This window comes from Phalacrocorax carbo, chromosome 15 (assembly GCF_963921805.1).
Source record: "Phalacrocorax carbo chromosome 15, bPhaCar2.1, whole genome shotgun sequence".
Taxonomy (NCBI): domain Eukaryota; kingdom Metazoa; phylum Chordata; class Aves; order Suliformes; family Phalacrocoracidae; genus Phalacrocorax; species Phalacrocorax carbo.
The window spans coordinates 17,429,885-17,441,841 of NC_087527.1; the positions used below are offsets into that span (position 1 = coordinate 17,429,885).

Sequence of the window (11,957 nt, forward strand, 5' to 3'; positions counted from 1 at the left end):
TTTAGATGGTGTGCGGCTGCCCTTGGGACTGGATGCGCGTTTGAGGTGAGCTGGGTCGCAGGGAGGAGGGGCGTGGGGCTGGGGAGAACTTCCTTTGGAAGTGCAGTGGTAACATGATCTCCCGGTATCCCTAGGGGCCACAAGGGAGGACAACAGTGTGAGTTGGGCACGGCCACAGAGCAAGTGAGCAGAGCAGCTGGGCGCATCTGAGGTAGACGGATGCAGCGGCCTAGGTCTTTGTAGAGCGATGGGATGCTGACTGACAGGGCTGTTGTGTGGGGCTTGTGATAGTTTTTGTTTTTCAGATGACGAAGAGGCAGCTGGTGACTGGAGGAGTGACGTGTGCTTGTCCTTCAGAAGGAAGGGAAGAGGGAGACTCTCGGCCCCTTGAAAGCTAAGTTGAGGCAACGGTGCTGGGGAAGGGGTTGGGGGAGCGAGGGGGGCACGGTTGGCTGTGGCAGGAAGGGGTTTGAAAGAGAGCGTAGGGGAGAGGGTTGTCTAGGAAGCGGTCCCCTTTGAGCAGGGGAATGGAGCGGGTTCCTCTGAAATATGACAGGAACGTGTGCCCTGGGCAGGGCGGTTCCAGGCTGTGCATGTTGTTGTGTAGTGCGTCTGTGTGTTTGGTGTTGGGTGTGTTTGACCTTCCTCGGGTCTCGGTTGTTCGTTCTTCCGTAGGATCGAGGCAGGTGCCTCGGCAGCGTTAGTAGGGCCCGGCGAGGCCCTAGTTGTGGGCTCGGCGCCCATCGGGCGCTTCTCTTTTGGCATCGCAAGCTTCCAGCGTGGATCGTTTTGGCGTCTCGGGTGGTTCTGGCCGGTGGTCTTGTGCCACGTTGTTCCCGGCCGCGTGAGCGGCTCTGCTCGCTAGCTGTCGCTTTTAGGGAGTGGCGCTTCTTCCTTGCATCTTCAGGGGCTGAGGTCTTGAAGGCGGGCTGCTTGTGCATCCATCTTGTCAGTTTTGAGAGGAAGCGCTTGTCCCCGCCCACGAAGGTCTCATCGTTTTCTGGCGTGGCGCTAGGAGCACGCTAGGGTTCTGCGCGTGCTCTTCCCGGATGGAGGTTTTCTGTCCGTGCGTCGTTGCTCTCGCCGACCAACTTGGCTTGTTTTTTGAGGCGTGTTGTTGTTGGCGTTCTGTGTAGGGTTCGCCTGTGGTTGTGGTGTCTTGGCTTGGAGCCGCCCTGCCCGGGGGTGTCGAGTCAGGGCAAGGTGATACAGGAGCGTTTGAGGTGAACTGGGTTGCAGAGAAGGGGGTGGTGTAGCTGGTGATTTTTTTAGGAATTGCAGTGGCAACTCTGTGCTTTTATCTCCAGGGGGCCGCAAAGGATGGTGACCGTCCAAGTCCAGCACGGGTAAGGAGCAGGTGAGAGGAGAAGCCAGGTGCATGTGAGGTGGGAGATGTTGCGCGGTAGGTCCTTGTGGAGCGATGTGATTGTGACATCGCTATTGAGTGTGAATTGTTGTGGTCTTTCTTTTTAGGTGAAGGAATATGTGTTCCTCCCTCTGGTAACCATCGTCTTTGGGTGACTGCACGCTACTAAATTTCCTCCGACACTTGTACGGTTGAATGCACGTACTGTTGTATTGGTGTATGTATATGTCTGCACAGATTCCTCCAGCTCTTGTTTGTTGGAACATATCTATGTAGTTTCTATTGTGCAGTTCTTTATTGTTGTGTATCTGTATAGCTGTCCTGTGTGACTCGTGTGGCTGAGTGTGTGTACCTAGGCACTTACCTCCGCTGTCTTGTACGGTTGCACATATGTAGTGCTTGTTGTACCCTGTTTGCCTGTTGTAGGTGAGTGAATGTCCATAGTTAATCTACCACTGCGGCGTGGCGGAAGTATCCGCCCGTGTACATAATTGCTGCGTGTGATTGATTAGAGCTGGTGTGGTATCGTTGGATGTACATTCACACATCCTTGTGTAGTGAGGTTGAGTGAATGCGGAAGTCAATATTGGCTGCCTGTGTTCTATGGGTGAATGTAGTTTGAAATGAACCAGGGCCATGGGTAGTTACATATATTTTGTAGAAACTGTCTTTGATAGGGTTGTGCAGTGTGGGGTGTTCACGGTGTTTTGAGGGTTGGGTTTGGTGGTGGTAACTAACAGCAAACTTGTTACTCCTGTGGAAAAACAAAAACCAGAATAAAAAAACCCCAGCTGGGGGATTTTTTTTTCCTCCCCCGGCTGGGGTTTTTTTTCCCCGGTCCCGGCCACTCTGAGAGGCGACGTTCATCGCCAATGTTTGGGCGGAGGTCAGGCTCTGGGACGGGGTTTTGGCAGGCAGGGCAATTTTTTGAGGCACCTGGGAGCGGAGTTCCCAGGGAGTGCCGGAGGAGCAGGGCGACAGGCGGCGGAACGGCTCGGTGGAGAGGAAGGGGCGATGGACCCGGTGGGCGGATGAGCGGTCTGTTTGAAACCTTTGTGAGGTTGCCGGGTTGAATGCGTGCTTCGGTAGGGTTGTGAGGCTTGGTGATATGGGTTTTTTGCAGGCAGGGCCCTTTCTTGAGGCCCTGGGTTGTGTGGGTGAATGTAGGTATGGGACTACATGCGTCCCTGGTATGTGGCAGTCCTTTGCATCTACCTCCTTTGATAGGGTTGTGCGGCGTGGGGTGTTCATGGTGTTTTGAGGGTTGGGTTTGGTGGTGGTAGCTAACAGCAAACTTTTTCCACAGGAGTAAAAATCAAATTAGAATAAAAAAACCCCAGCTGGGGGATTTTTTTTTCCTCCCCCGGCTGGGGTTTTTTTTCCCCGGTCCCGGCCACTCTGCGAGGCGACGTTCATCGCCAATGTTTGGGCGGAGGTCAGGCTCTGGGACGGGGTTTTGGCAGGCAGGGCAATTTTTTGAGGCACCTGGGAGCGGAGTTCCCAGGGAGTGCCGGAGGAGCAGGGCGACAGGCGGCGGAACGGCTCGGTGGAGAGGAAGGGGCGATGGACCCGGTGGGCGGATGAGCGGTCTGTTTGAAACCTTTGTGAGGTTGCCGGGTTGAATGCGTGCTTCGGTAGGGTTGTGAGGCTTGGTGATATGGGTTTTTTGCAGGCAGGGCCCTTTCTTGAGGCCCTGGGTTGTGTGGGTGAATGTAGGTATGGGACTACATGCGTCCCTGGTATGTGGCAGTCCTTTGCATCTACCTCCTTTGATAGGGTTGTGCGGCGTGGGGTGTTCATGGTGTTTTGAGGGTTGGGTTTGGTGGTGGTAGCTAACAGCAAACTTTTTCCACAGGAGTAAAAATCAAATTAGAATAAAAAAACCCCAGCTGGGGGATTTTTTTTTTTCCTCCCCCGGCTGGGGTTTTTTTTCCCCGGTCCCGGCCACTCTGCGAGGCGACGTTCATCGCCAATGTTTGGGCGGAGGTCAGGCTCTGGGACGGGGTTTTGGCAGGCAGGGCAATTTTTTAAGGCACCTGGGAGCGGAGTTCCCAGGGAGTGCCGGAGGAGCAGGGCGACAGGCGGCGGAACGGCTCGGTGGAGAGGAAGGGGCGATGGACCCGGTGGGCGGATGAGCGGTCTGTTTGAAACCTTTGTGAGGTTGCCGGGTTGAATGCGTGCTTCGGTAGGGTTGTGAGGCTTGGTGATATGGGTTTTTTGCAGGCAGGGCCCTTTCTTGAGGCCCTGGGTTGTGTGGGTGAATGTAGGTATGGGACTACATGCGTCCCTGGTATGTGGCAGTCCTTTGCATCTACCTCCTTTGATAGGGTTGTGCGGCGTGGGGTGTTCACGGTGTTTTGAGGGTTGGGTTTGGTGGTGGTAGCTAACAGCAAACTTTTTCCACAGGAGTAAAAATCAAATTAGAATAAAAAAACCCCAGCTGGGGGATTTTTTTTTTTCCTCCCCCGGCTGGGTTTTTTTTTCCCCGGTCCCGGCCACTCTGCGAGGCGACGTTCATCGCCAATGTTTGGGCGGAGGTCAGGCTCTGGGACGGGGTTTTGGCAGGCAGGGCAATTTTTTGAGGCACCTGGGAGCGGAGTTCCCAGGGAGTGCCGGAGGAGCAGGGCGACAGGCGGCGGAACGGCTCGGTGGAGAGGAAGGGGCGATGGACCCGGTGGGCGGATGAGCGGTCTGTTTGAAACCTTTGTGAGGTTGCCGGGTTGAATGCGTGCTTCGGTAGGGTTGTGAGGCTTGGTGATATGGGTTTTTTGCAGGCAGGGCCCTTTCTTGAGGCCCTGGGTTGTGTGGGTGAATGTAGGTATGGGACTACATGCGTCCCTGGTATGTGGCAGTCCTTTGCATCTACCTCCTTTGATAGGGTTGTGCGGTGTGGGGTGTTCACGGTGTTTTGAGGGTTGGGTTTGGTGGTGGTAGCTAACAGCAAACTTTTTCCACAGGAGTAAAAATCAAATTAGAATAAAAAAACCCCAGCTGGGGGATTTTTTTTTTTCCTCCCCCGGCTGGGGTTTTTTTTCCCCGGTCCCGGCCACTCTGCGAGGCGACGTTCATCGCCAATGTTTGGGCGGAGGTCAGGCTCTGGGACGGGGTTTTGGCAGGCAGGGCAATTTTTTGAGGCACCTGGGAGCGGAGTTCCCAGGGAGTGCCGGAGGAGCAGGGCGACAGGCGGCGGAACGGCTCGGTGGAGAGGAAGGGGCGATGGACCCGGTGGGCGGATGAGCGGTCTGTTTGAAACCTTTGTGAGGTTGCCGGGTTGAATGTGTGTGTCAGTAGAGGTCTGATGTTTGGTGGTGTGGGGTGTTGTTGGAGATGTTCTTGTGGGGCTGAGATGCAGTCTTTGAAGAGGCTTAGAGATGGGGGATTTCTGAATCTGGGTTTTGTCTTCCATGGCCGGTGCTGGTTTCCTGAAGCGTTTATAGGCATTCTACAGCCAGTGTGTCAGGCAATGCGTAATAGGCATGTTTGGGTAGCTGTCCCGCTAGGCATAGGGTTTTGTGTGCTGTCTGGGTATATGGCATTGAAGGGTTGATGTTGGGATGTATGATATGATAGGTCTGGCTCGGTGTTGATGAAATTGCATACGGTGGGTTTTGGGTATGGGGAGTTGGAGTAGGTGGCCATCGTTTAGGTGGGGCAGCTTGAGAATGATGTGGGTTTATGGTAATTGTGTATGCCTAGGGTGTAGGGAAGTACCTTTTGTGCGGTTAGCGTATGTTATAAGGATGCTGGTTTGTCTGTCATAGGGGCATTGAAGTCTAAGGTCTGCAGAGATGCGAGGAGGCATGTCGTCATCACAGAGGCAGTGTGGTTTGGGAGAGGAAAAGCTATATTAGCAGAGCAGTAAGTGGACTACATAATGAGAGCGAGCTTTGTGCCTAAGGTAACAGGGTCTGAGGCTCGGGTGGTAAGCGCTTGCTAGGAGCCTAAAGGAGTTACAGTTGTAGTACAATTAGAGGACTATTGAGTAAGAGTTGACCCAATTAGTAGGGACGGGAAGTGTTGGACCTAGGGCGGTAATGTTATCCTTGCAGGAGAAGTGAATTATGGCAATGAGAGGAGACAGGTACTGCTTGGTAGATGAATGAACAGCGGAAATGGATTTATCCAGGGGGAAAAAGGGGTTTAAGCGTAGGAGATGTTGTCTAGTACAGTGATTGTATTAGTAACAGCAAATAACTGCATGGGCCTAAGCGCTACCACTTGGCCTCAGTGCAAGGATGAGATTGAAGCGTGGATGTGGAGATGTGTACAAGCATGTAGAGGTGTTGCTGGGGAGCTAGGTAAGGAACGACTCGATGCATAAGAGTAATGATGAAGCTGGTATTGGAGGGAGAGGAGTGAGGCAGGCCGAGTAAATGTAGTTGTGTGAGGAGGAAAAGAAATGTTGCCACAGTAGGTATTGTAAGTATTGTAAGTTGTGGAAACACATGTTGTTTACATGCAGTGAGGGGGGTTAGGTGGGGGGAGGCAGGGCACTTTGAGGTTTTCCCATGCTAATGATATGGTGACAATGTGGTGTAGTAACAGAAATGAAGGCTGTTAGGAGTTGTGCTTATCATGCCTCTGTTCCATTGCAGGTGGAGAGGTCCTAGAGGAATGCGACAGGTGGAAAAGCACGCTTTATGTCCAGTGTTTCCCAAAACTGGAGGCATAATAAAAGAGCATTACTAATACAATAATAAAGGAAATGAAAACATGTGTGTCATTGTTTTATTCAGGCCTCCTGTGTGTTATTTGTGGCTGGGGTGTAATTTCCAGTGGGTGGGATGTAATCACAGGGCTCTATGTAGCCCTTAAACTCTATGGGAGGTAATTAAAGGAAAAAAAGCAGCAGTAGAGAATGGCTTTTGGCTCTTTGACTAAATAAGAAAAATAAAACCTAAATGTTATCAATGAAAAGAAAAAAATTTACTCCCAGAGCCAAAAGCCATTCTCTACTGCTGCACCACTCTTATTATTTTTAATTTTTTACTCTTCCTGATGACAGTACTACCAAATAAAAAATAACACCCCCTGACCTCAAACACAAATAAACACCTGCCACAACACAAAACAACCAAAAAACAAAAACCACAAATAGAAAAACACCAACCACAGACACACTAATAAAGAAAAAAACTACACATAAAAATAACCATTCAGAAACCAAAACCACAACACCTAAAATAAACCCCCACACAAAAAAATCACAACCCACAAGAAGCAGCCCTGTAACCACTACAAAGAACACAACAATCACCAATACACACCCCTACCAGAACTCTACCAGACACACACATAGCCACCGAACACACAACCAGAAATAACCACACAGACCCAATTATCTGTTCCACAAGACACCAGAAGTACCCAGCAAAACACAGGACCCACAACACACACTACCACAAACACACAGAACCACAGAAACTAATTACAACACACAAAATTACCAACACCAAAACCAACCAATCACTACAACACAGACAACCTAGAAACCTCAATACAGGATTAGACTTTAAAACCATAATTGCACCCAACACAGAGCAGTCACCAGTCACCATTTCAGCTTCCGGGGTTAACAGTCATGGGTCATCACAGTTTGGAGTCATTGGGGTGATGGCCTCGCCATAACGGTTACTAGGGTTAAGGGTTGTTACAGTGGGCTTTAGAGCTTTAACACGGTTAGGGGTTTAGGGTTTAGGGTTTAGGGTTTAGGGTTTAGGGTTTAGGGTTTAGGGTTTAGGGTTTAGGGTTTAGGGTTTAGGGTTTAGGGTTTAGGGTTTAGGGTTTAGGGTTTAGGGTTTAGGGTTTAGGGTTTAGGGTTTAGGGTTTAGGGTTTAGGGTTTAGGGTTTAGGGTTTAGGGTTAGGGTTAGGGTTAGGGTTAGGGTTAGGGTTAGGGTTAGGGTTAGGGTTAGGGTTAGGGTTAGGGTTAGGGTTAGGGTTAGGGTTAGGGTTAGGGTTAGGGTTAGGGTTAGGGTTAGGGTTAGGGTTAGGGTTAGGGTTAGGGTTAGGGTTAGGGTTAGGGTTAGGGTTAGGGTTAGGGTTAGGGTTAGGGTTAGGGTTAGGGTTAGGGTTAGGGTTAGGGTTAGGGTTAGGGTTAGGGTTAGGGTTAGGGTTAGGGTTAGGGTTAGGGTTAGGGTTAGGGTTAGGGTTAGGGTTAGGGTTAGGGTTAGGGTTAGGGTTAGGGTTAGGGTTAGGGTTAGGGTTAGGGTTAGGGTTAGGGTTAGGGTTAGGGTTAGGGTTAGGGTTAGGGTTAGGGTTAGGGTTAGGGTTAGGGTTAGGGTTAGGGTTAGGGTTAGGGTTAGGGTTAGGGTTAGGGTTAGGGTTAGGGTTAGGGTTAGGGTTAGGGTTAGGGTTAGGGTTAGGGTTAGGGTTAGGGTTAGGGTTAGGGTTAGGGTTAGGGTTAGGGTTAGGGTTAGGGTTAGGGTTAGGGTTAGGGTTAGGGTTAGGGTTAGGGTTAGGGTTAGGGTTAGGGTTAGGGTTAGGGTTAGGGTTAGGGTTAGGGTTAGGGTTAGGGTTAGGGTTAGGGTTAGGGTTAGGGTTAGGGTTAGGGTTAGGGTTAGGGTTAGGGTTAGGGTTAGGGTTAGGGTTAGGGTTAGGGTTAGGGTTAGGGTTAGGGTTAGGGTTAGGGTTAGGGTTAGGGTTAGGGTTAGGGTTAGGGTTAGGGTTAGGGTTAGGGTTAGGGTTAGGGTTAGGGTTAGGGTTAGGGTTAGGGTTAGGGTTAGGGTTAGGGTTAGGGTTAGGGTTAGGGTTAGGGTTAGGGTTAGGGTTAGGGTTAGGGTTAGGGTTAGGGTTAGGGTTAGGGTTAGGGTTAGGGTTAGGGTTAGGGTTAGGGTTAGGGTTAGGGTTAGGGTTAGGGTTAGGGTTAGGGTTAGGGTTAGGGTTAGGGTTAGGGTTAGGGTTAGGGTTAGGGTTAGGGTTAGGGTTAGGGTTAGGGTTAGGGTTAGGGTTAGGGTTAGGGTTAGGGTTAGGGTTAGGGTTAGGGTTAGGGTTAGGGTTAGGGTTAGGGTTAGGGTTAGGGTTAGGGTTAGGGTTAGGGTTAGGGTTAGGGTTAGGGTTAGGGTTAGGGTTAGGGTTAGGGTTAGGGTTAGGGTTAGGGTTAGGGTTAGGGTTAGGGTTAGGGTTAGGGTTAGGGTTAGGGTTAGGGTTAGGGTTAGGGTTAGGGTTAGGGTTAGGGTTAGGGTTAGGGTTAGGGTTAGGGTTAGGGTTAGGGTTAGGGTTAGGGTTAGGGTTAGGGTTAGGGTTAGGGTTAGGGTTAGGGTTAGGGTTAGGGTTAGGGTTAGGGTTAGGGTTAGGGTTAGGGTTAGGGTTAGGGTTAGGGTTAGGGTTAGGGTTAGGGTTAGGGTTAGGGTTAGGGTTAGGGTTAGGGTTAGGGTTAGGGTTAGGGTTAGGGTTAGGGTTAGGGTTAGGGTTAGGGTTAGGGTTAGGGTTAGGGTTAGGGTTAGGGTTAGGGTTAGGGTTAGGGTTAGGGTTAGGGTTAGGGTTAGGGTTAGGGTTAGGGTTAGGGTTAGGGTTAGGGTTAGGGTTAGGGTTAGGGTTAGGGTTAGGGTTAGGGTTAGGGTTAGGGTTAGGGTTAGGGTTAGGGTTAGGGTTAGGGTTAGGGTTAGGGTTAGGGTTAGGGTTAGGGTTAGGGTTAGGGTTAGGGTTAGGGTTAGGGTTAGGGTTAGGGTTAGGGTTAGGGTTAGGGTTAGGGTTAGGGTTAGGGTTAGGGTTAGGGTTAGGGTTAGGGTTAGGGTTAGGGTTAGGGTTAGGGTTAGGGTTAGGGTTAGGGTTAGGGTTAGGGTTAGGGTTAGGGTTAGGGTTAGGGTTAGGGTTAGGGTTAGGGTTAGGGTTAGGGTTAGGGTTAGGGTTAGGGTTAGGGTTAGGGTTAGGGTTAGGGTTAGGGTTAGGGTTAGGGTTAGGGTTAGGGTTAGGGTTAGGGTTAGGGTTAGGGTTAGGGTTAGGGTTAGGGTTAGGGTTAGGGTTAGGGTTAGGGTTAGGGTTAGGGTTAGGGTTAGGGTTAGGGTTAGGGTTAGGGTTAGGGTTAGGGTTAGGGTTAGGGTTAGGGTTAGGGTTAGGGTTAGGGTTAGGGTTAGGGTTAGGGTTAGGGTTAGGGTTAGGGTTAGGGTTAGGGTTAGGGTTAGGGTTAGGGTTAGGGTTAGGGTTAGGGTTAGGGTTAGGGTTAGGGTTAGGGTTAGGGTTAGGGTTAGGGTTAGGGTTAGGGTTAGGGTTAGGGTTAGGGTTAGGGTTAGGGTTAGGGTTAGGGTTAGGGTTAGGGTTAGGGTTAGGGTTAGGGTTAGGGTTAGGGTTAGGGTTAGGGTTAGGGTTAGGGTTAGGGTTAGGGTTAGGGTTAGGGTTAGGGTTAGGGTTAGGGTTAGGGTTAGGGTTAGGGTTAGGGTTAGGGTTAGGGTTAGGGTTAGGGTTAGGGTTAGGGTTAGGGTTAGGGTTAGGGTTAGGGTTAGGGTTAGGGTTAGGGTTAGGGTTAGGGTTAGGGTTAGGGTTAGGGTTAGGGTTAGGGTTAGGGTTAGGGTTAGGGTTAGGGTTAGGGTTAGGGTTAGGGTTAGGGTTAGGGTTAGGGTTAGGGTTAGGGTTAGGGTTAGGGTTAGGGTTAGGGTTAGGGTTAGGGTTAGGGTTAGGGTTAGGGTTAGGGTTAGGGTTAGGGTTAGGGTTAGGGTTAGGGTTAGGGTTAGGGTTAGGGTTAGGGTTAGGGTTAGGGTTAGGGTTAGGGTTAGGGTTAGGGTTAGGGTTAGGGTTAGGGTTAGGGTTAGGGTTAGGGTTAGGGTTAGGGTTAGGGTTAGGGTTAGGGTTAGGGTTAGGGTTAGGGTTAGGGTTAGGGTTAGGGTTAGGGTTAGGGTTAGGGTTAGGGTTAGGGTTAGGGTTAGGGTTAGGGTTAGGGTTAGGGTTAGGGTTAGGGTTAGGGTTAGGGTTAGGGTTAGGGTTAGGGTTAGGGTTAGGGTTAGGGTTAGGGTTAGGGTTAGGGTTAGGGTTAGGGTTAGGGTTAGGGTTAGGGTTAGGGTTAGGGTTAGGGTTAGGGTTAGGGTTAGGGTTAGGGTTAGGGTTAGGGTTAGGGTTAGGGTTAGGGTTAGGGTTAGGGTTAGGGTTAGGGTTAGGGTTAGGGTTAGGGTTAGGGTTAGGGTTAGGGTTAGGGTTAGGGTTAGGGTTAGGGTTAGGGTTAGGGTTAGGGTTAGGGTTAGGGTTAGGGTTAGGGTTAGGGTTAGGGTTAGGGTTAGGGTTAGGGTTAGGGTTAGGGTTAGGGTTAGGGTTAGGGTTAGGGTTAGGGTTAGGGTTAGGGTTAGGGTTAGGGTTAGGGTTAGGGTTAGGGTTAGGGTTAGGGTTAGGGTTAGGGTTAGGGTTAGGGTTAGGGTTAGGGTTAGGGTTAGGGTTAGGGTTAGGGTTAGGGTTAGGGTTAGGGTTAGGGTTAGGGTTAGGGTTAGGGTTAGGGTTAGGGTTAGGGTTAGGGTTAGGGTTAGGGTTAGGGTTAGGGTTAGGGTTAGGGTTAGGGTTAGGGTTAGGGTTAGGGTTAGGGTTAGGGTTAGGGTTAGGGTTAGGGTTAGGGTTAGGGTTAGGGTTAGGGTTAGGGTTAGGGTTAGGGTTAGGGTTAGGGTTAGGGTTAGGGTTAGGGTTAGGGTTAGGGTTAGGGTTAGGGTTAGGGTTAGGGTTAGGGTTAGGGTTAGGGTTAGGGTTAGGGTTAGGGTTAGGGTTAGGGTTAGGGTTAGGGTTAGGGTTAGGGTTAGGGTTAGGGTTAGGGTTAGGGTTAGGGTTAGGGTTAGGGTTAGGGTTAGGGTTAGGGTTAGGGTTAGGGTTAGGGTTAGGGTTAGGGTTAGGGTTAGGGTTAGGGTTAGGGTTAGGGTTAGGGTTAGGGTTAGGGTTAGGGTTAGGGTTAGGGTTAGGGTTAGGGTTAGGGTTAGGGTTAGGGTTAGGGTTAGGGTTAGGGTTAGGGTTAGGGTTAGGGTTAGGGTTAGGGTTAGGGTTAGGGTTAGGGTTAGGGTTAGGGTTAGGGTTAGGGTTAGGGTTAGGGTTAGGGTTAGGGTTAGGGTTAGGGTTAGGGTTAGGGTTAGGGTTAGGGTTAGGGTTAGGGTTAGGGTTAGGGTTAGGGTTAGGGTTAGGGTTAGGGTTAGGGTTAGGGTTAGGGTTAGGGTTAGGGTTAGGGTTAGGGTTAGGGTTAGGGTTAGGGTTAGGGTTAGGGTTAGGGTTAGGGTTAGGGTTAGGGTTAGGGTTAGGGTTAGGGTTAGGGTTAGGGTTAGGGTTAGGGTTAGGGTTAGGGTTAGGGTTAGGGTTAGGGTTAGGGTTAGGGTTAGGGTTAGGGTTAGGGTTAGGGTTAGGGTTAGGGTTAGGGTTAGGGTTAGGGTTAGGGTTAGGGTTAGGGTTAGGGTTAGGGTTAGGGTTAGGGTTAGGGTTAGGGTTAGGGTTAGGGTTAGGGTTAGGGTTAGGGTTAGGGTTAGGGTTAGGGTTAGGGTTAGGGTTAGGGTTAGGGTTAGGGTTAGGGTTAGGGTTAGGGTTAGGGTTAGGGTTAGGGTTAGGGTTAGGGTTAGGGTTAGGGTTAGGGTTAGGGTTAGGGTTAGGGTTAGGGTTAGGGTTAGGGTTAGGGTTAGGGTTAGGGTTAGGGTTAGGGTT

At 50.7% G+C, this 11,957-nt stretch overlaps 1 long non-coding RNA gene across 3 annotated transcripts; it reads left to right on the forward strand.

Annotated features, from left to right (window-relative positions):
• Nucleotides 1–8: 8 nt before the first annotated feature.
• On the forward strand, nucleotides 9–6,074 carry LOC135315783 (uncharacterized). 3 transcript variants are annotated; one of them, XR_010375271.1, is made up of 5 exons: nucleotides 9–45; nucleotides 135–211; nucleotides 306–398; nucleotides 1,308–1,357; nucleotides 5,962–6,074. It is a non-coding gene; the product is annotated as an uncharacterized LOC135315783 (long non-coding RNA). The 3 variants fall into 3 exon arrangements; XR_010375270.1 differs by having other exon boundaries at nucleotides 306–393; XR_010375272.1 differs by having other exon boundaries at nucleotides 22–45; nucleotides 135–183; nucleotides 306–393.
• The last annotated feature ends 5,883 nt before the right edge of the window (nucleotides 6,075–11,957 follow it).